The sequence below is a fragment of the Pseudorca crassidens genome, chromosome 3 (assembly GCF_039906515.1).
Source record: "Pseudorca crassidens isolate mPseCra1 chromosome 3, mPseCra1.hap1, whole genome shotgun sequence".
NCBI lineage: Eukaryota > Metazoa > Chordata > Mammalia > Artiodactyla > Delphinidae > Pseudorca > Pseudorca crassidens.
The window spans coordinates 45,837,782-45,861,299 of NC_090298.1; the positions used below are offsets into that span (position 1 = coordinate 45,837,782).

Here is a 23,518-nt window from a genome sequence, read left to right on the forward strand (position 1 = left end):
CTTCCAGCCTTCCAAGGTTGCCCCCCCACCTCCACTCACTGGGGCAGGGAAAGCCAGCCCCATGCCTCACCAGCCTGGTTTTACTTCGTTCATTAAATCGTGAGCCCAGTGATCACTCATGGCTGACACATCCAATTAGGAGCCACACAAGTAATTTTCCCCAAGCTGCCCCTTGGCACCTTCTGCTGTATCGTATCAAAGTGTGACGAGTCAGTTACGGAGAAGGATGATCACACTCTGTATTGCTCACCTCCTATTGCAGGCTGTGACTATTGGTGATCTAGGTCCACCCAGAAGTATCCAGATATAAAGGAGGAGCATGCTATACTCAATTCAGTGTTCCTCTTTCGAAGCTGCATCTCAAGTCAAACCGAGATCCTCTATTTTGAAGAGCTATTGGATAAGGCACTGAAGACAACTAAAAGAAAAGCAGGACTCGGGATAAGAAAAATCCCTACAACCAGCTTTTTAGCTGATAAGATACTTCAGCTCTTTTCTGATGAACAGAATAATAACTTCCTTACCCCCAAACTTTTAGTTACTACTTTAGCTGATGGTTTATGTCTCACAAGAGTATCTGAGAGCTGATGCAATTGTGTTGAGTCCAGGAGAAATAAGTACTATAGGATTTTTTTAATGACACACTGAATTTGAAGATAATCCCAGTCCTCAGGTTTAATGATGCACACATGTCCCTGAGTTGACTAAATAGGTCTGGAGATTGAAGGTCGCCACACTCCTTTGATATTGAGTGCAATATAGCACTTTGATACCGCCTCGTGCTCCCTTTACAGTCATTGTGTGAGGTGAAATGAATGTTATCTAAGTTTTGCAGATGAAAAACAACTGAGAGTCAAAAATAGTAGGTGCCGGGCTTCCCTGGTGGCGCAGTGGTTGAGAGTCCGCCTGCCGATGCAGGGGATGCGGGTTCGTGCCCCGGTCCGGGAGGATCCCACATGCCGCGGAGCGGCTGGGCCTGTGAGCCATGGTCGCTGAGCCTGTGCGTCCGGAGCCTGTGCTCCACAACAGGAGAGGCCACAACAGTGAGAGGCCCGCGTACTGCAAAAAAAACCCCAAAAATAGTAGGTGCCACAGTAAGGGAAAATACTACTACTCTTTGATTATGAAAGTCAGAGTTTTCATCTAAGTTTTGATATAAAATAGTTCTCTGGGTATGAGCTGATCACTCCTTCTCAGGGCCACACAGCTCTCTCCCTGGAAAATGAGAAGCCAAAACTCTAAAGTCACCAAAGTCCTTCAAAGAAATAAGGACTAGAGAATTCTATATCATAAGGTTAATTAGCAGAAGACCCCAGGTTGCTCTCCATAATTGCCTTCTAATTTACTTTTCCTCAGAACATTGCTTTTCTAGTAGCAATGACATCATTCATTCATTCAAAAAGCACTCACTGGATGAGCCCTATAGGCCCCCTCTTGGATACAGAGTTGAATGAGATTTTGCTCTGAGCATCTCCCCTTAGAGAAATCAGTTTACTGTGTGATTGTGTGGGTTTTGGGTTTACAAAACAGGCTTTTCAATGTAATATAGGAACCCCTATAGTTTTTTATAAAAGAAGGAGAACTCATGTTCCAAAATGTAAGGAAAACAGAAAACAAACAATAAAACCTCTCATTTCTTGGAAAGATGAAACTATAAGATCCAGATACTTTTCATATTTATTTATTTATTTATTTATTTATTTTTATTGAAGTATAGTTGATTTACAATGTCATGTTAGGTTCACGTGTACAGCACAGTGATTCAGTTATATAACTATATATACATATATATATATTCTTTCTCAGGTTCTTTTCTCTTATAGGTTATTACAAAATATTGAGCATAGTTCCCTGTGCTATACAGTAGGACCTTGTTGGTTATCTATTTTATATATAGGAGTGTGTATGTGTTAATCCCAAACTCCTAATTTATCCCTCCCCTGCTTCCTCTTTGGTAACCATAGAAATTTATGGTTTTTTAATTGTGACCTAAAAGTCTCTGTAGAATGTTCTACATTCTCTCAAAGGACAAAAGTAAACTAAGAAATTTGCTCATATTTATCAGTGCGAAGTGGATGCATTAAAATGCTAAAGTATTTTTATTCCGTGTTTTGTTCAGGGTTAGCTAATTGCTATAAAAATCCTAAAAACTGAGTAGGCTTATACAACGAAATTTAATTTCTCAGTCATGCTGAGTCCAGTTCTGGTTTTCCCGTTGAGCAGTTCTCCTGAGAAAGGCCTCCTTCAAGTAGTAACTCAAGGATCCGGGGCTTCCGTCCTATGGCTCCATCCTCCTGTGGCTTCAAGATTTCCCTGTCATCACTGGGAAAATAATCTTACTCCCAGTGCTTAGTTACCTCAGCTGTGAACCAAACAGAACTTTCCTTCGTATTCCTCTGTCAAGAATTAGTCATACGGCCCCTGCTTGCTGAAAGGGGAGCCCAGAAATGTTCTGGCTAGGCAGCCACTTTCTAACATATATTTTAGTTATTCAGCCATGTTTTTCCAGTAAATACATAGCTCCCGTCTCAAGTTCCCCAAGTGCCCCACCACTACCTGGTCCACTGGGAGCCCCTGAACAGTCCAGCAACTAAAGGGTTAATACCCAAAAGGAGCTGGCCTCCAGAATACTCTTCCACTGCTCTCCCTGCCATCTCTTCTGATTGGTGGTGCTCATTCTGTACTGATTAGATATTTTGCAGATCACACCTGCAATTCAGGTATCTTTCCAAGCTCCGTTTTCCGAACTCTCTGGCTCTAACTTGCTTGTTGTGGTCACCGACCTCCAATTCCAGATTTCATCCTCCCTTTGGGAGCTCCTTTGGACTTGATGACTGGTACCTTCCCAGAATTCTCCATCTTTCCTTCCACCCTGACTTAACAGCCATAGTCCATCCCCACCTTATTCATGCCATTCCCCTCCTGAGTGTCCTAACCACCTAAGTGGGGAGTCTGACATTCCAAGGCACACAGAGTCTTCATAATTCCCTGGGCTTTCTGGACTCATCACTGTCACTCTCCCCCATGCCTGACACAGGCTCCTGGCCTCTCCTTCCTTACTGTCTCTCTCTTAGCCTCCCTTCAATGAAGGGGTATTTCCATCCCCTCCTCATCAGAATCTGCCTGGCCAGTGTCACTTTTTCAGGGAACTCGGAACCCTATTAGCCAAAGTAATGAACACATCTCTGCTAAAATGTCTTAATGGTCTGCCCATCTTAGACAGTGCATTTGTCTGACAGCTGGAGACAGGTGAAGATAAAACCTTAGCTCAAAAAGCAGCACATTCTTGTTCTTTCAAGCACTACAATGGCATCAAACTACACTCTTCTTCCCCTGTCTCTGACAGGCCCTGATTTCTTTCCTGCCTTCCCGATTCCCTGCCTTTCTGTTTATAATTTACAATTTATATGCAAAGAATTTTCGGCATCTGACCATTACAAACTGAAAAAAATTGTGTAATCTCATTGTTGGAACCCTAATTACATGCATTTAAAACCTCAACTCATGTAGCCAGTGACATTTTAAATGAACAGGTATAAAATAGTGGCTTTGCACTGGTTCACATTTTCTTAAATGTGACACGAGGATTTCTAACTCTGATCTCCATTCAAATTTAAGGTGCAAGATTCATCTTGTACTAGTGATTTAGAAAAAGGACGATTCTTGCTAAATTCTTAGTAATATCAGGTAAGAGAGCAAAGATCAGAGTCTAGGAAGAAAGAGAGGAAGCAAAACAGGGAAATATGGTGGGAGTACAAGAGAGAGGGTATGGAGGAGGGAAGGCTGGTACAGTTAGACAGCAGAGGAGCAAACAATAAAAGTTAAGAAAACCAAATGTAAAACTCTGGGTTTTGAATGAAGAATGAGGAATAATAAAGAATGGATTTAGCAAGAAATATAGTAACTCCAGTTGAGTCAGAAGAAACCCTGGGAGTTTTAGATACATGTGATAATTGGCATATGTGTGCTAACAGGATCAACTCTGCATTCACATATAATGAAATCTTTCATACCTCAGTTTAATCAGCTTCCATAATTATGGTTATAAATTATAACTAGAGATGCTACTGCTGGAAGAAGAAATATGGCCATATTTGTTAAGCTGCCATTTATTATCATCTGTGAATTTCTTGTAGCTGTGTTTTTGTAGATGGTTTGAGGACCGGCGTTAACGACTGTGATTCCCCTATGAATTATTGAGAATGGCTAGGAAATCCTTGGCACCCACTTTGAAAATCACTTCCACATTATTCTTGTACCTTCCATTCTGGAAAAGACTAATCTCCAAGATGAAGAAAAAAAGGTAAACTCAGAACTGAAATAGAGAACAGCTTTGAATGTTTGGATTAAGCAGGAGTACTCATGATCCAGAGGGATCACTTTTCTGGAGCCTAAATTAAATTGGGCATTTGGTTCCACAGGAGCTGGGTAATGTCTTTACTTTGTAGTTTGAATCAAATTCAGTCTATCATATGTCACTGATATGGGGATGTTAAACTTAGGCAAATCAGACCTTCCTTAAAACCAGATTGTTTCCTGTCACCGTGTAATCTGCTGGATCAGCCACAGTAGCAGTGACCGCAAAGCTCTGATATAAACTATGTCACATCATAGAGTTTTGAGATGCAAATGTTGGTCTTTACTAGCTCTGGTCTCATACCATTGACCACTTTCTTAATTATGACTGATACTGACTGCTTTTCTAGATTCCTGTTTATTTTGCATGTTTTCTGTCACCATTCAATAAGTCAGTAAATGAGGCTGTCAGTAAGTCTTTAGATCAGTTATCTTCAAAGTGACAGGGGTGATGGGAGATGGTAGAGGTAGCATTCACTCCAGAGGGTGTACAAGATAATACATTAGCAGTAAATATTAGAAAATGTATTTATGGCTTTAAATTAATTTATGTATGTGTTTCCATATACATAATACATTGGTACAATAGTACAGTATATACTATGTTATACATGTTATTATATGTGTTTGTATGTGTGTAAAAACAAAACTATACACAATGAAGAATTTTGATTTTAATCCCAGGGCATTTAATTAATTATTCATGCACTCCATAAACAATTTTTAGTCTGTATCTTGTGCCCTGCACTATGCTAGGCACTGAGGATACAATTGTAAACAAAATAAATACAAGTCCTCCATTCAAAGCTTACAGTCTACTTGGAATAGTAATTCTCAGGGTGATGAATATAAGCTTATAACAGAGGAGCTTGGCTTAGCCTAGGGGTGGGAGTTATCAAGAAAGCCTCCTGACTTCTTATTCTTTTATAGTTTTCCTTGGAAATTGGAATATATTTTATAATATCCTCTCATGAATTGTCCCATAAAGTATAGTATCCACCATCAGTTTATATTCCCTAAAAAATGGGAAAGTGAATTTTTTTGTCATAAAACTTAATTTTATATGTTTTCTTTTCTCCATCGCCTACTGTAGAAGTGAAATTGTTATTATATGAGCTGCTGAGCTGGAAGAAGTATCATATCTAAGGTTAAGCATGGCCCAGAGGTACAGTCATTCCACTGGGAAATAACAGGAGAGATGCAGTTAATGATACATTGTGACTTGCATTTCCAAACCTCTGGTACTGGTATGTGCACACAGGCATACACACCCCTGCAGAGCTATATATGGAATAGTTAGGGGATTTTTTCCTCGATAAAGAAGAAAAACAAAGAGAAAAGATGAGACAAGTTTGCTGAAATTTATATGAACTTTTGAGTATTAAACATCTAAGTTTGATTAAAAAATAATTAGGGCTTCCCTGGTGGCACAGTGGTTGAAAGTCCACCTGCTGATGCAGGGGACACGGGTTCGTGCCCCGGTCTGGGAAGATCCCACATACCGTGGAGCGGCTGGGCCCGTAAACCATGGCCACTGAGCCTGCGCGTCCAGAGCCTGTGCTCCGCAACAGGAGAGGCCACAACAGTGAAAGGCCCGCATACCGCAAAAAAAAAAAAAAAAAAAAAAAAAAATTAAAATTTTAAATGAAAACAACTTTTAATAAAATACATGTGCTTCAAAAATCAGGTAACATTTTAGTTTAAAATTCTAATCGGTCCGACGGTGAGGCTGGGGACGGGAGCTGAGCATGGAGGCCTTATGATGGGGCACCCTGGCATGCATTATGCCCCAGTGGGAATGCATCCTGTGGGTCAGAGAGCGAATATGCCTCCTGTACCTCTTGGAATGATGCCCCGGATGATGCACCCAATGGGAGGACCACCAGTGGGACAAATGCCTGGAATGATGTCTTCAGTAATGCTTGGAATGTTGATGTCTCATATGTGTCAGGCTTCCATGCAGCCTGCCTTTACTGCCAGGAGTAAATAACATGGATGTAGCAGCAGGTGCAACACCCGGTGCAAAATCAACGTGGACTGAACATAAATCACCTGATGGAAGGACCTACTATTGCAATACTGAAACAACACAATCTATTGGGGAAAAACCAGATGATCTTAAAAGTCCTGCTGAGCAACTTTCATCTAAATGCCCTGGAAGCAGTACAAATCTGACTCTGGAAAGCCTTCCTATCACAATTCTCAAACAAAAGAATCCCACTGGGCCAAACCTAAAGAACTTGAGGATCTTGAAGGATCCGAGAATACCATTGTTGCTGAAGTCTTATTACAAAATCAAGCCTGCCCACAATGATCAAAGCTGAAGAAAGCAGTAAACAAGAAGAGTGCGCCATAACATCAAAAGCCCCAGTTCTTACAACAGAAATTCCAACCACAGTGAGCACCATGGCTGCCGCCGCTGCAGCCAATGCCAGTGCTTCCACCTCTGCCTCCAGTACTGTCGGTGGAACTGTTCCAGCTGTTCCTGAGCCTGAGGTTACTTCGATTGTTGCTACTGTTGTAGATAATGAAAATACAGTAACAGTTTTGACTGAAGAACAAGCACAACTTACTAGTACCCCTGCTGTTCAGGATCAAAGTGCTGAAGTGTCTAGTAATACAGGAGAAGAAACATCTAAGCAGGAAACTGTAGCTGATTTTACTCTGAAAAAGGAGGAGGAAGAAAGCCAACCGGCAAAAAAACACATATACTTGGAATACAAAGGAGGAGGCAAAGCAAGCATTTAAAGAATTATTGAAAGAAAAGCGGGTACCATCTAATGCTTCATGGGAGCAAACTACAAAAATGATCATTAATGATCCACGATACAGGGCTTTAGCAAAGTTGAGTGAAAAAAAAGCAGGCCTTTGATGCTTATAAAGTCCAGACAGAGAAAGAAGAAAGAGAAGAAGCAAGCTCCTAATACAAAGAGGCTGGGGAATCCTTTCAGCGTTTTCTTGAAAATCATGAGAAAATGACTTCCACAGCTAGATACAAAAAAGCAGAGCAAACGTTTGGAGAGATGGAAGTCTGGGATGCAATATCAGAACGTGATCATCTTGAAATCTCTGAAGATGTTTTATTCTTTCTTTCAAAAAAAGAAAAGGAGCAAGCAAAGCAGTTGCAAAAGAGAAATTGGGAAGCCTTCAAAAACTTACTTGACAACATGGCTAACGTGACATACTCTACTACTTGGTCTGAAGCCCAGCAGTATCTGATGGATAATCCAACTTTTGCAGAAGATAAAGAATTACAGAACATAGATAAAGAAGATGAGTTAATTTGCTTTGAAGAACACATTCGGGCTTTAGAAAAGGAAGAAGAAGAAGAAAAATAGAAGAGTTTGCTTCGGGAAAGGAGACGACAGCGTAAAAACAGAGAATCTTTTCAGATATTTTTAGATGAACTGCATGAACATGGACAACTGCATGCTATGTCATCTTGGATGGAATTGTATCCAATAATTAGTTCTGACATTAGATTCACTAATATGCTTGGTCAGCCAGGATCAACTGCACTTGACCTTTTCAAGTTTTACGTTGAGGATCTTAAAGCATGTTATCATGATGAGAAGAAGACAATAAAAGACATTCTAAAGAATAAAGGATTTGTAGTTGAAGTAAATACTACTTTTGAAGACTTTGTGGCAATAATCAGTTTGACTAAAAGATCAACCACATTAGATGCAGGAAGTATTAAGCTGGCTTTCAATAGTTTACTAGAAAAGGCAGAAGCCCGTGAACATGAAAGAGAAAAAGAGGAGGCTTGGAAGATGAAACGAAAAGAATCTGCATTTAAGAGTATGTTGAAATAAGCCACTCCTTCACTGGAATTGGTTGCTCTCTGGGAAGATCATGAATGTCAACATCATCATTCAAAGAATAAGTAATATTCTAAGAAATCTGAAAAACATCACAGGAAACACTCCTGCTCTCGATCAGGGTCGGATTCACATGATGACGACAGCCATTCAAAGAAAAAAAGACAGCAATCAGAGTCTCGTTCTGCTTCAGAACATTCTTCTAGTGCTGAATCTGAGAGAAGTTATAAGAAATCAAAAAAACATAAGAAGAAAAGCAAGAAGAGAAGACATAAATCTGACTCCCCAGAGTCAGATGCTGAACAGGAGAAGGTTAAGAAAGAAAAAGACTGGGAAAGCGAAAAAGACAGAACTAGACAAAGATCAGAATCAAAACACAAATCACCTGAGAAAAAGACTGCAAAGGATTCTGGTAATTGGGATACTTCTGGCAATGAACTGAGTGGAGGGGAATTGGAAGAGCACAGAAGCACCCTTCTGGAGCAACTGGGTGATGATCAATAAATTATACCAAGTATGTTTACAGTATGATGTAAAGTCTAATTCAGACCAGGGATTCTATTTTAAGTCAATTGAAATAACACTGGGTTTTAATTATATCACACAAATAAAAGTACATTTACGTATTGTTATTGTGGACTTTATAAAAGCAAAGGAAATTAAAAATAACTTTTGATCCTGTATCAAGAATCATATTTTCATACAGTCATAACTGTCTGTGACCCTTTCGTAGGGCACTGCAGAATGGATTCAAGGTGGCAATTTAAGGGGCTTCCCTGGTGGTGCAGTGGTTGAGAGTCCGCCTGCCGATGGAGGGGACGCGGGTTTGTGCCCCGGTCTGGGAGGATCCCACAAGCCGCGGAGCGGCTGGGCCCGTGAGCCATGGCCGCTGGGCCTGCGCGTCCGGAGCCTGTGCTCCGCAATGGGAGAGGCCACAGCAGTGAGAGGCCCGCGTGCTGCAAAAAAAAAAATAGAAAGGTGGCAATTTACTGATAACTGCAGGTGTCTCTACTTTGTTCTAAAGTCTAAATCATGAGGTGATTTGATTTACTTTATACAAGTTGGATTTTGAAGATATAATGAAAGGTTTTTGATATCTAGTAGTATAAAAAAGCACCAGCAATGGATAAAACTGCTTTTTTGTGCACTATCCAGCTGGTTAAAGCCAATATGATCTTTTACGGTGAACTCAGAAATAGGTGTTCTTAATGGAAACCTGGTAGACCCTTAACTATAGTGGTGCTATTGAGCACTACTATAATAAAGCCACAATTATTTTCTATGTCTTCTTCTTGGATTGATCCCTTTATCATCATGTAGTGTCCTTCTTTGTCTCTTGTAATAGTCTTTGTTTTAAAGTCTATTTTGTCTGATATGAGAATTGCTACTCCAGCTTTCTTTTGATTTCCATTTGCATGGAATATCTTTTTCCATCCCCTCACTTTCAGTCTGTATGTGTCCCTAGGTCTGAAGTGGGTCTCTTGTAGACAGCATATATACAGGTCTTGTTTTTGTATCCATTCAGCCAGTCTATGTCTTTTGGTGGGAGCATTTAATCCATTTACATTTAAGTTAATTTTAGATATGTATGTTCCTATTACCATTTTCTTAATTGCTTTGGGTTTGTTATTGTAGATCTTTTCCTTCTCTTATGTTTCCTGCCTAGAGAAGTTCCTTTAGCATTTGTTGTAAAGCTGGTTTGGTGCTGCTGAATTCTCTTAGCTTTTGCTAGTCTGTAACGGTTTTAATTTCTCTGTCAAATCTGAATGAGATCCTTGCTGGGTAGAGTAATCTTGGTTGTAGGTTTTTCTCTTTCATCACTTTAAATATGTCCTGCCACTCCCTTCTGGCTTGCAGAGTTTCTGCTGAAAGATTAGCTGTTAATTTTACGGGGATTCCCTTGTATGTTATTTGTTGTTTTTCCCTTGCTGCTTTTAATATTTTTTCTTTGTATTTAATTTTTGATAGTTTGATTAATATGTGTCTTCACGTATTTCTCTAAATGCATTTAAAAAAGGCTATTGTGAGGGCATTATTTTGAGGTGATGTTTAAAAAGTTAACATCAAATTAAATTGTAAATTAGCTTAAATATATTGCCTTAAGGACCTAATAAAGAATGTGCCACCAAACCTTAAGTGATGGTTGCAATATCCTTGTCTAAAACAAATCAATGTTGACTTAAACGATTTTTTTTTTTCTTTTTTTGCGGTACGCGGGCCTCTCACTGTTGTGGCCTCTCCCGTTGCAGAGCACAGGCTCCGGATGCGCAGGCTCAGCGGCCATGGCTCATGGGCCCAGCCGCTCTGCGGCATGTGGGATCCTCCCAGACCAGGGCACGAACCCGTGTCTCCTGCATTGGCAGGCGGACTCTCAACCACTGCGCCACCAGGGAAGCCCCTTCAACGATTTTTTTAACAGTTGTCTTTTTTCTTTTTTTTTTCTTTTACAATCTGATCTTTCTCTTGCTTTTTTTCATTGAGGAAGTCTTACCTTCCCTACTCACTGAGAAGTACTGACTTCGTGGTACACATTCTAAAGCATTTCTGATTTGAATATTTTTGTACATTTTTATCAATTATTAAATCTCTTCTAGGGAAAAAAGATGCTCTAATAAAAGGGTTATTAAGCATTGTCCTATGCCTAAAATATGGTTCCTTATATTTCTTTGTATCAGTCAAAAACAGATAAATTGAGTCATAAATATCTTAAATGATTATTTGCATGGTAAACCAGAGGATGAATTGAGAATGAAATATAATAAATGATGAATAAATAATGAACTCTTTTTGAACACCAATTCACATAGTTTGTCTCTTACTTGTATGTGAATTATATCCTCTTTTAAAAAATATGGAGTAGACCAAATGGAAAATAGCTAGTGCGAAGCAGCCACACAGCACAGGAGATCAGCTCGGTGCTTTGCAACCACCTAAAGGGGTGGGATAGGGAGAGTGGGAGGGAGACGCAAGAGGGAGGAGGTATGGGGTATATGTATATGTATAACTGTTTCACTTTGTCATAAAGCAGAAAATAACATGCCACTGTAAAGCAATTATACTCCAATAAAAAATGTTTAAAAAATATATGGAGTAGTAGTTTTTGTTTATTTTCCTTTTGCAGTATTCTCTTGGCTTTTTCCTGTGTTTATTATTCCATACAAATTTAATTTTGCTTAAAATAGCTTTATTATTTTTATAATAATTATAAATGTTTATTATAAACAGTTGAAACAATGCAAATATAGTCAAATAATATAAAAATTATCAAAAATCTTATCCCATGCCTATGAGAATATAATAATTATTATTTTGTAGCATATTCTTCTAGACCTTTCTTTATACATTTATAGACGTATAGAAGTAGGTAAACAGTCTTATATAAATGGCATCATGTTACAGATTACTCTTTAATCTGCCATCGTACTCATTAATATTTCATATGTATAAAACCTATTTCATATATAAAAGGATTTTAATTTTTTGTCATGTGTTGCTATTTTTTCCAATATCTCTTTTATTATTTAATTTTCCACAAATAATTAATATGTTTAGAAAGTACTAAACTTCTGTGTTTTCTTTTGGTAATTTTATCTTTGCTTTTTACATTTAAATCTTTGATTCATATAAAAGTTATTCTGGGAAAGGATAGAGGGATCCAGGTTTTTTTTTTTCAAAGATACTAGCTTGTCCAAGTCCATTGATTCAATAATCATTTCTCCCCTATTGTTTTGGAATGCCATCTTTGCTTTTCCATTGTATATTTGACTAGATTTCTATACAAAGCTTCCATTGATCTGTTTAATCCTGTCCCAGTACATTGGTTTTAATTACTCTGGCTTTATAATACGTTTTTAAATCTGGAAGGATACTTTCTTGCTCTATACTCTTTATTGTTCGAAATTTTCCTTTATTACTCTTCCAGATATACTTTAGAAAAATTCTGATAACTTGTAAAATAAAATACTATTGGGGTTTTATTTTGGTCACATTGAATTTATGGACTGATTTAGGGAAAATTGATAGTTTCACAATACTGAGTTCTTACAGCAAAGAAAAAACGTTGACTCTTCATTTATGCAATTTTTACATTGCACTCTTCAGTAGTGTTACATAATATTCCCTATACAATATCTTCACACTTCTCTTCAAATTTATTCCTAGATATTTCAAGATTTTTATTGTTAGAGTGAGTTGAAACTTTACTTTTCACTTGTAAATTTCTGTTTCTTTAGAAAAGGTGTCATTGTTATTGGTCTATAAGGGTCTTTTTTGTTTTTTCAAAACAAACAACTCTTTATTGAAGTATAGTTGATTTACAATGTTGTGTTAGTTTAAGGTGTACAGCAAAGTGATTCAGTCAGACATATATATATATTCTTTTTCAGATTCTTTTACATTATAGGTTATACAAGTTACTGAATATAGTTCCCTGTTCCATGCAGCAGGTCCTTGTTTTTTATCTATTTTATAAATAGTAGTGTGTATCTGTTAATCCCAAACTCCTAATTTATCCCTTCCCTTGTCTTTCCCCTTTGGTAATCATAAGTTTGTTTTTTATGTCTGTGAGTCTATTTCTGTTTTGTAAATAAGTCCATTTGTATCATTTTTTTAGATTCCACATATAAGCGATATCATATGATATTTGTCTTTCTCTGACTTACTTCACTTAGTATCATAATCTCTTCTAAGGATCTTTTTTTTTGCCGTTATTATTTAAAATTGATATGGGTGAGCTTTTATTGTAAATCTGGAAGAAAAATTGCAGATCATTACTTATGCATTATAAGTGTTTTTAATATATTTATAAAACAAGTATACACAACTAACAAAGGTATGGAAAAATAATTTCTCTAAAAAGTATCAATAAATTAAGTTTTAAATGTACATAAAATTATGAAACACCAAGATGAAAGAGTAATATTATATGTATTCACAATTTTACTGATATAAGGAGGAATATTGAGTTTGGGAAATATTTCCTGTTAACAAATCAACACCTCCCAAGAAGAATAATCTTCAGCAGCCTGAAGGAATGAAGGGAAAATGAAAGGCAATGATCTGGGGAGGTGGTGTGAGACTACATTGTGAAAGATGGTTAGAAGTTTGGAATCTGAAGGTAGAACAACAGGTCTGGTGAGTGGTTAAAGAGAGAATGAGAATGAGAAAGGAAAACTGCAAGACTTCTGCTTGGGGAGCCTGGTGGGTTACTGTGTCATGGGATGAGATAAGTAGTACAGGAGATAACTGAGTTTTGTGTGGGTCACGTTGACTTGGTGGTTGGTGATGAGGTGGTGGTAAGACATTTACTTGGTGAGGACCGTTGGAACACTTGATAGAGAAGGGAACTGGTGACAGATTTAGACATCATTCGCCTTTAGGTGGTAGTTGAAGTCACGGAAAGATAAACTTTATCCTAATTGAAAGAAAAATTATGACAGAGTTTTGTGCATATTAAGTTCCATAGTCTTCAGTTTACACATAATCTATTTAGGGTGCCTGTTATTCATACAATGACAGCAGCCTGAAGAATAGACAAAGCATTTTAGATGAAATGACCTGGAAATGAAACCCCAAACTATAAAAATTCATATTTTCTGACTTTCTAAGTTAATGTTTTCTGCATTTGCTTCTCCCTCTTTTTTTGCCCTGATTTCTTCTGCTTGCTCTTTTTGTTAGACGAACTGGCTTAGTCTAAGCATTTGATTTTAAAGCTTAGAGCAATTTAAGGTTTCCAAAGCATTCTTAGATCCACTGTTGGACCATAATATGTCACGTAGGCAATAAAGGATAGCTTGGAGAGTGCAATTTGCCAGAAGGAAATCGTTTTTAACAGCAGATAATAAAAGGGTTTTCGTGGTCAAGGATTTATAGGTTCCTTCCGGGGAACACAGCAAGTTGGAATATATTTTAAACTGAGAAATAAGAAGAGTTTCCAAAAGAGTTTAATTTTACCCTATGAGATTCAAATCCAACTTTTCAAATCATTTTATGACAGAGTATATATGTCTGATTATGCTGTTCATAGTTATAATTTAACTGTTTTAAGTCATAGGAACAGTTTCTACTACAGAGAGTACTTACATAATTAATTAGAGTTACTATTCAAAATTTCAAATGAAATCTTCAGTTTTAGATGAGAAAATATTTTAGGAAATCCTCATTGTGATGAAAAACCATTAAAAGGCAAACTGCATAAAGCAAGCAATAGTGAAATCCCTTCATGTCATGTTACTTCTCTCTCTTTCTAATGTCTTTCAAAATTGCATTTGAAAAAAAATCTTTGAATTAAATGTTTTCCCACGAATGTGTAAATTTGTTTCATAGTAATGATTGAGAAGCATTTGTTCATTTATCCTTTCATTCCACAAATACTTATTGTCTACTGTGTCCCAGGTGCTGTGCCAGGGGTGGGAATATGAAACACAAAAACCTCAGAGAGCTGATGTTCTTGTGGGTGAGATAAACAATACTAAGTAATCAAATATGTAAGTATAGAAATATACACATTAATTTCAGGTAGTGATAAGCAAATTACACATATATGCACATACAATATGTATAATGTATAATTTATAACTATATATAATATATACAATATAAACATATACATAATTTCTTTAAAGGTAGATGTTATATGTGTAATAAACCTAGTTTGTGTAAAACCCATGGGGAAAAAAGTTGTTTTAAGCAAGGGAGAGGACACTAGAATGAAAGTTAGTTAACTCTGTTTCAAAGTGATAGTTCCAGAATTAGTGACAGAGGGGGACACTGGGAATCACTGCACAATTAAAAATAGAAAGAAACAGAAAGCTTGGGAAGAAAAAGAACTGCTTTGTGTGTGTCTATTATGTTGCAGGTATAGTAATGGACAATTTACTTATGTCAGCTTATTTAATCCTCCCAACAAAACTCGATGAAATAGCATATCTCCATCTTAACGTAGGACAAACTAAAACCTGAAAGGCCAAGTGACTTCCCCGAGGTCTACCTAGTAAATAAGTGTGAATTTGAGATTTAAACTCCAGCTTGCTTATGTATCTACCACAGTGAGCACTAGAGGAAAGGACTGTAGTTTAGGAATGAGAACCTTACTTTTAAAAATAAGTAGAATATTATTTAGCAGCCTACTAAAAATTCTTCCATGGTTAATGCATACATTAAAATCCCCCTGTTGGTTGCATCACTTATCTCTTGCTGCCTAACACACCATGTTAAAGCTTAGTGGCTTAAAACAACAAAAATTTATTTAGCCTACTATTCTCTGGGTCAACAGTTTGACTCAGCTGGGTGGCTCTTCTGAGCGTTGAGTTTTGATCATATTTTCTCACATCTGTGGTCAGCAGCAGAGAGGCTTTACTTCTGAGGTTGACTGGCTGTTTGCTGGGCAGTGGGACAATGGGGCTGTTGGGCCACATGTATCTTATCATCCAGCTGGCTAGCTTGGGTTTGTTTACATGTTACCTTGACAGTTTCAAAAGAGGGAAGAAGCATACAGACTTCTTGAGACCTAGACTCAGAACTCGCATATCATTACTTCAGTCATATCTATTGGCCAAAGCAAGTCAGAAGATCAGCCCAGATTCAAAGGAGAGGAAAAATAACTGCCATATTGTGATAGGAGAAGCTGCAAAGTTATAAAAGGGGCACGCAGACAGGTAGGTTTGAAGAATTGTGGCTATTTTGCAATCTACCACATTAGGCAAAAATGTGAGTTAATTGCATAGAAAAATAATTCTCAGTATTGCTTTTTGAAGTCCACACACATGTATGTATTTTTATGAATGCATACATACACATACATGTATTATATAAGTATTTCCCTATGAGGTATTTTATTTCAGATGAATAAGTATAATGAATTGAAATTATGTCTCTTCTTTTGGAAGGGGTAATGTCTTCACTACATATGATATTTTCTTTGGTCCCTTTTGAGAATTTATGCCTGTCCCATAGTAAACTCTCAACAAATATTGGGTGAATAATCCTTTCCAGGCTTTATGTAATCTTTTTCTTCCTTTAGTCCCAGAGAGTAAGAAGCAATCATCTCTTCTTATATCATTCATGTTTGCCAGTGAGGGAGATGACAGGACTTTTTTCCTAGATAACACATAGTTTACCCCTCCAGAGTCTGTGGTGGGCAGGACCATTTAGTTATACCATGAGTGCTCATAATGGAGAACAATTAGTCTACTATTTACTCTGGCAGAACCAAGCCTCATTTTCCCAGCTGGCTTTTTTATAGGAAAAAAATATTAGATTTTCAAAGAAATAATAAAATTAATTACTGCAAATATTAGATTTTCAAAGAAATAATAAAGTAATTCTTGCCAATATTAGATTTTCAAAGAAATAATAAAATTAATTCTTTCTCAAGCAGCTAGAAATTGGTTCTAATTCACTGGCCACTGATTTCATGATGATCACCTCTTTCCTTAAGTTCTTAATATGGTAATTACCTTGGGATGCAAAAACCCAAAAGGAAACAAACAAACAAAATAATATTCTGCCTCTATGTCTGCAAGGTAGACAAGTATGAAACATATTATAAGGTTCCCTTAAACCCATAAGATTTTAGTAGTCCATTATAGAAATTCTAATTGTTATGCCTTACCTGGGATTTGAAAAGTAAGAGACGATATGGTCCCTGAGACTGACTCTTAATAAGGGTATACTTATCCCTCTACCCATCCATCTGCTATCCCACCCCAGCCTATACAGAAGCAACAATAAAATAAGGAAGTAAATGGTTCTTCAAAGATAGCTGCCTGTGTTTTCCTGGAGTTGGTTCTGTGAATACCAACCCCATTTCATCACACAAATCAGATATGGGAAAGAGACTACATTAGCCAGGGAAATTAATAACACTATAGACCAACCCTAATATCATAGTGACAATGTAATACAGTTTTTTTCTTGTGGTTATTTATTTCTTATGTTATGGTCTGAATCAAGTTGGGTAGCTCTTCTATGTAGCCCTCCTTGAAGCACAAAGCCTAGGCTTCTTCCATCTTTTAAGTCTACCATCTTGGATTCCTTTATGTTTAACTCTAAGGAAAGGAGAGACTGCATGGAGAAAGCACACACACTCTTACCTGCCATGGATAGGGCTCACTTCCCTCACATTCCACTGGTAAAACTGAATCGTAGGACCCATCTAGAATGGATGATTCGGGTTGGGGGAGTATAGAGGAATACCAACAACCTCTGACTCAGGGAGATATTCAGAGAAACTTGATTAACATGCACTATCAAAATTAAAACATTATAATGTTCATGTACCCCTAAAATTCATCTCTTATTTCAACGTCCCATTAAAGCCTTAATTTTGTGAATATTTCATTTCTTCCATGAAATAACATCAGGGTTTTCGTTAGCATGTGAAAGAACAGAAGCTAAAGCATACCTTAAAGGACAGTCATGTCTCACGGGTTTTTCATTAGAATTTTGCTACCTGCAGCAAATATCATTCTATTCAGAGAAATAAACAAGTTCAGTAACTGGAAATGAATGCATCTGAATATCATTTGGAATCGTGTGTCCATCTTACTTTATTGTTCCTGCCATGTTATTTCTAATATACATACCCATGTTAATTAGACATGTACTTTCCATCCATAGCAAAACAGTTTGTATCAACTCCAAAGAATTATTAATTTCTTGGGACCAAACACTCGCTACTTAAAACCATTTTTGTGCACACTTTTTTTTGTATTTACCGTTGTACGCTTGACTAAGCCACTCTAATAATTCAAGTGTTAAAGACCCATCTGAGCAAGTGGGGCTGCAGCTGACTGATTGGTTAAACCCTAGATGAGACAGATCTAAGTGTTTTTTTTTAATGGATGTAATAAGTTTTATTTGGATATATTCAGTATAATTTTTTTGTTGAAGTGTAGTTGATTTACAATGTTGTGTTAGTTTCAGGTGTACAGCAAAGTGAATCAGTATACATATATAAATATATTTCTTTTCAGATTCTTTTCCATTATGGTTTATCATAGGATACTGAATATAGTTCCCTATATATAGTAGTGTGTAGAGACAGATCTGACTTTGATCAAACACATGAGAGCTGTCTTTTGGTTGGTGACCTGACTACACCCAGTGGGTGGCAATGCTTGAGAAGCCAGGGGCAGTGCCAAAAGAGAGGTCTTTCAGAAGATTAAAGGGACGCTAGTTAAATCCATTAACCCTATTCTTGAAAGTTGCTAATTGCCAGAACTATAGGCCCTGTATCTTTCCTCCTGCCCACCCCCCAGCTTCCTGTGAATGAATGTTCATATTATAATATCATGAATGCACCACAGAGGAAGAGATGGACAAAAGTGTAAGAGAACAAAATGGGGTAAACAGTGGTAAAAGCAAAACGCAGCTAGAATATCAATCATTTTCTAGTGTGAGCAGGAAGAGATTTGGCAGAGGTGACCGATCAGGGAGGAAATATCGAATCTCCGGCTGCTCTTCCTCTCCCATATCCCAAATCCCCACTTGATGGAATCAGGTCAGGAATGATGAGATTTTTGTTAGGAGAAGGAAAGGCCTCTTGTGCTTAGTCTTTTATATCGAGAAAGCCCCTGGAGGGGGTGGCCTGTAGTTTCATTTTCTCTTTTACTGTGTTCGGAGGGAAGGGATATTGTGTCCTTTTCTTGGAAGTCATTTGACTCTGGAAGGGGCAGAATGGAACCTAGGGCAGAGAAGGCAGAGCTGCCTATAACCAATTTGCTCAAGGCCAAAGGAGATGGGGAAGAAAGAGGCAGAAATTCAGGGGAGTGTCTTTGTTCAATAATAAAATTATGATGGCAGAGTTTTCTCTGTGCCGGTTTCTCTCATAAAACATGTTGAATTAGGCTTGTGGCCGCTTCAGAATTATCCACTTCTCCTTTGATAGGAGGAGAGAATGAAGGAAAAAAATATAATGATATAAATCACATTTATATCCATACGGATAAAATTATTGAGCACCAAGCCAGCTACCTTGATATTAATTCTCATAACAACCCCCTCAGAAATGTACGAATAAGACAATTCCTCAGCTGAGAAAACAGAAGTTAAATAATTGGTCCATTTGCCATACAGCTCATAAAAAGAGCTGGGATTCAAATCCAATAAACTAGATGAATCTCAAAAGCATTATGCAGAGCAAACAAAGCCAGATACAAAAGGGAACATATTGTATGGATCCATTTGTATGAAATCCTAGAACAGACAAAAACTAAGCTATAGTGATAGAAATCAGATGAGGGGTGACCTGGGTGAGGGGTGGGAGTGTCCTGACTTCAAAGAGGCACGAGAGAACTTTTTTGGGAGATGAAGATGCTCTATTTCTTTCTTTCTCCTTCTTCTTTTTCTTTCTTTTTTTCTTTTTTTTGAAGATACTCTATTTCTTGATCGTGGCCATGGTTAAACAAGCATATGTTTATCCAAACTCATTGAACTCTATGCAAAAATGGATTTATTTTAATGTATGTAAATTTTAACTCAATAAAATTGATTTTTTTTTTTAAAAAAGAGGAAATGATCCTACCAATAAAGCACACTTTCCTCAAAGAGACACTGCCACAAAGAAGGAATCTGTATATGTCTACAAAAGGGAAGATGGGTTAAAGAATATAAGTGCAGAATCACTGGCTCTTAAAGAAGGAGCTGTTTATGTTTCTTTCATCCGAATCATCCAAATCGTACTTCTGCATTTTTCTAGTCAAAAACTGAATGTTTCACTGTATTTAATTAACAGACACTTACTCAAGTTATGTCTAAACATGCAGAGTACACAGAGTACAGCATCCATTCTTTTGCTTAATTATTTTTCTTCTTCAAATTAAAACAAAAGCACATTTTGGGGAATTAAAATATTTAGATGATTACTTTCATTTGTACTTATATCTGTGGACATTGTTATGTACAGGTAAACATTGTTGACTAACGCTTAGCTTGACCGCAGTAGGAAATGTGGGTTATAAAATTAATGTTAGTTCAGATCAAAAGGGTAGTATTAGTAGACCCACCCTTGACACAGATATTCTGCCTTGTAAACACATTTTACTAAGAGGTTTGAATAAAATTTCATTGTTATTTGTTGGAAAATTAATTTTGCTAAGAGATTAGTTATCTTTCTCCTAAGAACCTTGAGTTTTAAATATTAAAATGTAACTCAATTTACTAAGGTGAAATAGAAGGGGAAAGATTAACCCAGATGTAGCTATTAGCTAAAATTAAATGTTACTTGGGCAAAAGATCTGAACAGACATGTCATCAAAGAAGGTGACAAAGAAGGTGTTCAAATGGCTAACAAGAATATGAAAAGATGCTTAACATCATTAATCATTAAGGTAGTCCAAACTAAAACCATGGTGGGATACCACTACACACCTATTAGAATACTAAAGTAAAAAATAAAAACAACAGCAAGAAGCTGACAGTGCCAAGTGCTGTTAAGGTTGCTGAACAACTGAACCTCTCCTGCTGTGATGGTGGGATGTGAAATGGAACAGCCCCTCTGGAAAACAGTGTAACAGTTTCTTGTAAAACTAAACATGTGGCCCAGAAATAGCATTCCTGAGCATTTATCCAAAGGAAGAAAAACTTACGTTCACACAGAAAACTGTACATGAATGTTCATAGCAGCATTATTCTTAATAGCCCCAAACTGAAAACAACCCAGATGTCCTTCAGTGGGTAATGGCTAAACAAACTGTAGTTCATCCACACAAGGGACACTACTCAGCAATGAAAAGGAATGAACCACTGATACACACACCAACCTGGATGAACCTCCAGGGATATGCTGATTGAAAAAATCAATCCCCAAAGGTCATATACTGTAGGATTCCATTTATATAACATCCTTGAAATAACAAAATTATAGAAATGGAGAACAGATTAGTGGTTGCTAGGGGCAGGGACAGAGGAGGGGGTGGGAAGTGGACATGGCTATAAAAGGGCAATAGGAGGCATCCTTGTGGTGCTGGAAATGTTCTGGACTTGACTGTATCAGTGTCAATATCCTGGTTGTGGTGTTGTGCTATAGTTTTTGTAAGGTGTTATCATTGGGGGACACTGGGTAAAGAGTACACAGGATCTCTTTATATTGTTTCTTACAACTACATGTGAATCTATAATTATTTCAAAATGAAAATTTAATTTTTAAAAAGCACATTAAATCATATAACCCTCCTTTTCAAAATCATTCATTAGCTTCCCATCACACTCAAAACCCAAAAATGCCTCAAAATTACCTCACAGGATTTGCAGGATCTGGCCCCTGGCATCTTCCAGCTCATTTCTTACCATTATTCCTCTAGCTGACTTTGCACCCCACACTTGACTTCTTTCCAATTCTCAAATACTTCAAGGCCCTTCACATCTCAGGCTCTTTGCACTGTAGCCCTGAAATGCTCTTCTTCCAGACTTTAGAATGACTTACTCTCTCCCTTTAGTGCAATTGCTCACAGGTCATGTCCTTAATCTCACTTGCTCACTTAATGCCATTTGGCAAAATATCCCCTCCTGCAAGAGGACTTCTCCGACCACTGTATCTAAAAGGACACAAAACCCACTCCCATATCAGTCTCTGTTCTCTGATGCTGCTTAATTTCCCTTTTGGGTATTCTTACCTGACACTACAATATCTTTTTTTTTTCCACTTTTTTTGGTGGTAAAATATACATAACATAAAATTTACCATTATAGTATCATTTTTATTTATTTACCACGATGAATAGTAATTAAGTTCCATTAGGGTAGAGCCCACATTTTCCCTACTCACTATTAAATCCCTTGGACCTAGAACAAATATTTGTTAAGTAAACAGTTATTAAATTAATGAATAATTGAGTGAACAAAAGCAATTTGGGAAAGTATACATACCTCTATGAGAGTATTTGTGGGTAAAACTTAACACAAAATCATGACATATTATTTAGTCCTGCCAGGCTGGTAATGCATATTGCTGTTATGGGTTGGGGACGGGGATTAGTATATCACAAGTGAGAGAAGAGAGAAATAATACCTGATGGGTATTACTGTGTTACAGAAGATATGGGAATATGATCTACGGAAAAATTTTTGTGTACAAACTTGTTAGCAACGTCTTTCAGTTGCAATAGTTTTTCTAGTTACTTCTTTTAAGCTGTACTCTTGAGGAATTAGCTGCTATGGACCTCCCTTTATTAGAAGACACTAAAGCTTGGGCCCTGCCTACAAACAAAATAGTCTTTATGACTGCCAGTGTATAGTACCAGTGATTTCACATTGAAGCAGTATAATAGTTGGTCAGTTAAATGCTCTTCAATCTATGGGCACTCATTTCATTGTTGTTATTTGATTAATTCCTTAATGGACCCACACTGTGGAAGAATCATCTTCTCTATGCAAGTCCTGGGACTGCTTCTCCTTGAATTATTCAAACTCTGTATTATTCATTTTATATCTTCCTGGTATCATCGGAATGGCTTGCATTGTATAGGCTTTCCAGAAATGTATTTTAGAATAGAGAAATGAGGACTTCCCTGGTGGTGCAGTGGTTAAGAATCTGCCTGCCAATGCAGGGGACACAGGTTCGAGCCCTGGTCCAGATAGATCCCACATGCTGTGGAGCAGCTAAACCTATGTGCCACAACTACTGAGCCTGTGCTCTAGAGCCTGCGAGCCACAACTACTGAGCCTGTGTGCCGCAACTACTGAAGCCCGTACGCCTAGAGCCCATGCTCCACAAGAGAAGCCACCACAGTGAGAAGCCTGTGCACTGCAACGAAAAGTAGGCCCTGCTCGCCGCAACTAGAGAAAGCCTGTGCGCATCAACAAAGACCCAGTGCAGCCAAAAATAAATAAATAAATAAAATTTATACTAAAAAAAAGAATAGAGAAATGGATAAACAAAGGACATTTGATTCCATTTCACATGTTTAGGAATAGGAAACTTTCATAAGCTTATTTCCTCTGAAACCCCATAAAGTCATGAAATGCTAGCCTTCTAGACATTCTTAAGTGAAAGAGTTAATGAGAAATCTGCACGTCCACTGAGGACCATGGAGGCTAACACCCCTCACTAAATTCTTGAGTGACAGAAAAAAACCATTTTATTGCCTGCACTGCAAACTCCTCTGGGTTTGCTGCCATAGATTTTTATGAGGAGATGATGGGCTGTACTCTATTTTAATTCAGTGCTTCTGGCAGGTTCCAACACAGGTGTGAGAGGGTGAATCGCTAAGTAGGAAGCTATGTTTATTCGGTTAGGGACTGTATAGGGTGACATTCGTTGGCCCTCAGGAAATCAGCACAGCCCAATATAATTGACTGCATTTTATTATGTTTGGAATGTTCATGTTTCCCCAAGCCAGCTC

At 37.5% G+C, this 23,518-nt stretch overlaps 1 protein-coding gene and 1 pseudogene across 3 annotated transcripts in view; both read left to right on the top strand.

Annotated features, from left to right (window-relative positions):
- RAB3C (RAB3C, member RAS oncogene family) overlaps positions 1–23,518 on the top strand; it is a 398,656-nt gene that overhangs the window by 156,930 nt on the left and 218,208 nt on the right. The gene's annotated exons all lie outside the window — the stretch shown is intronic.
- Positions 6,064–8,696, top strand: LOC137221308 (pre-mRNA-processing factor 40 homolog A pseudogene; annotated as a pseudogene).